We start from the raw sequence: 2607 nt of genomic DNA, 5'->3' as shown, positions 1-2607 counted from the left end.
TTAAGTAGGAAAAACTGAATGGATGAATGGATATTTTATGTTTCTGTCATGTTAATACACCAGTGTGTAGAAGCTCTTTAACTGAAAAGGATATTTTTAATGCTAAAATGAATTATTATTGTTATCCATGAATTTAAAAATGTACTGTTTTACAAAAAGCATTCCTGGATCTTTCTTGTTTTTATGACAGGTGGTCTGATAAATTTGTTAAGCATTGTTCTTCATGTACAGAGGCCACCATGTTTTTCAGTTGCCCTCGATGGACACACTAAGCTCTTTTTGAAATTTAGTGATTACTGAAAGCAACAACAAGCAAATTCACTAACAGACGTTTCTAAAATCCTACACATACGTTTAAGCGAGTCTGAAATGTGTCTGCAAAAATGTAACTGTTAAAATGTGTGATTATTCAGTGCAGGTACTGACGGATTTTTGGTTTCTTTCTGGGTGTATAAGCACGTTTGGCAACAGTTTATGACAATGCTTTTGTACAGTGGTTTTGGTATAATGTACAGTATTTAACATTAATGTATTTTTGCAAAATAAACACAAAATAGGGGAGGGTGGAGCTGGAGGGTGATGGTGGTTGTAGTGTTTTGGAGCAACCACTTGGTGTCGCTAAAGTATTGGGTTCTCCTATGTTTTTGTACGTTACCTCTGAACTAAGTGCAGTAAACGTGGCTACGAGCCTTGACTAGACTAGGTCTCAATGCGTCTCTTTGCTATATAGAACAAACACAACAGTAGTGATAGATTTCACTTCTCAGTCATAGAATGAGGCTATCACAGCTACACATGTGCATACACACGTATACAGAAAGATAAACACAGCTCTTGCGCTAACACTCAAACATTCATAGACAGTAGTTTAGTTGTGGAGGAGCAGTCGTGTTCATGTTTAGCTCAGCTCATAATCCTTAAGCAAACAGGCTGATCCTTTGCAAGACCTTTGGCAGAGCAAGTTATTTTTTGCTCTTTCCACTTAATCAGTGTTTTGACTGAGAGACAAGCTAAAGGCCACGTGTGCAGTCAGTGAAGGATCTGAAGTCACATTGTCAGCTTTTAATACAGTGGGAGACTGTAGGCATTTCTTCTGACCACAAATGTTTTACAGCAGCACAAGTCCAAAACAAACAGATTAGTAAGTCACAATTATCGCAATACCAACATCTGTCATAGGTGTTCACAGACATTGTAGAACATGAAATACATAAAATCTTGTATTGGATTAGTTTATATCTCATATTTGGATGTGACATAACTGTGCCTCCAGAGTCCAACGAGACAATCAGATCAGAGATGGCTGACGTGTTTGTCACATTTTGGACGACATACAATACTATGACTTTTTTGAGCGATTATGGACGACATCGCTCACCAGAGTGATGAGTGATTTTGGAAGACATCCTATACTATGACTTTTTTGTCACATTTTGGAAGACATTCTATACTATGACTTTTTTGTCACATTTAGGACGACAACTTTTTTGTTACATTTTGGACGACATACTATACTATGACTTTTTTGTTACATTTTGGACAACATACTATACTATGACTTTTTTGTTACATTTTGGACGACATACTATTCTATGACTTTTTTGTCACATTTTGGACGACATTCTATACTATGACTTTTTTGTCACATTTTGGACGACATACTATACTATGACTTTTTTGTTACATTTTGGACGACATACTATACTATGACTTTTTTTATCACATTTGGACGACATACTATACTATGACTTTTTTGTTACATTTTGGACGACATACTATACTATGACTTTTTTGTCACATTTAGGACGACGACTTTTTTGTTACATTTTGGACGACATACTATACTATGACTTTTTTGTTACATTTTGGACGACATACTATTCTATGACTTTTTTGTCACATTTTGGACGACATTCTATACTATGACTTTTTTGTTACATTTTGGACGACATACTATACTATGACTTTTTTGTTACATTTTGGACGACATACTATACTATGACTTTTTTGTTACATTTTGGACGACATTCTATACTATGACTTTTTTGTTACATTTTGGACGACATACTATTCTATGACTTTTTTGTCACATTTTGGACGACATTCTATACTATGACTTTTTTGTTACATTTTGGACGACATACTATACTATGACTTTTTTGTTACATTTTGGACGACATACTATACTATGACTTTTTTGTTACATTTTGGACGACATACTATACTATGACTTTTTTGTTACATTTTGGACGACATACTATTCTATGACTTTTTTGTCACATTTTGGACGACATTCTATACTATGACTTTTTTGTCACATTTTGGACGACATACTATACTATGACTTTTTTGTTACATTTTGGACGACATACTATACTATGACTTTTTGTTACATTTTGGACGACATACTATACTATGACTTTTTTGTTACATTTTGGACGACATTCTATACTATGACTTTTTTGTCACATTTTGGACGACATACTATACTATGACTTTTTTGTCACATTTTGGACGACATACTATACTATGACTTTTTTGTTACATTTTGGACGACATACTATACTATGACTTTTTTGTTACATTTTGGACGACATACTATTCTAT

At 34.1% G+C, this 2607-nt stretch overlaps 1 protein-coding gene across 1 annotated transcript in view; it reads left to right on the top strand.

Moving 5' to 3' along the window:
• The window catches only part of LOC131465786 (cornifelin homolog B-like), a 2865-nt gene extending 2166 nt beyond the window's left edge, over positions 1-699 (top strand). The window contains exon 4 of the mRNA XM_058638683.1: positions 1-699. This exon is cut by the window's left edge and continues 650 nt beyond it. The gene's annotated coding sequence lies outside the window, so the exon portion shown is untranslated.
• Positions 700-2607: the final 1908 nt, after the last annotated feature.

The sequence above is a fragment of the Solea solea genome, chromosome 9 (assembly GCF_958295425.1).
Source record: "Solea solea chromosome 9, fSolSol10.1, whole genome shotgun sequence".
Lineage (NCBI taxonomy): Eukaryota > Metazoa > Chordata > Actinopteri > Pleuronectiformes > Soleidae > Solea > Solea solea.
This window is presented reverse-complemented; position numbering and strand designations above follow the sequence as displayed.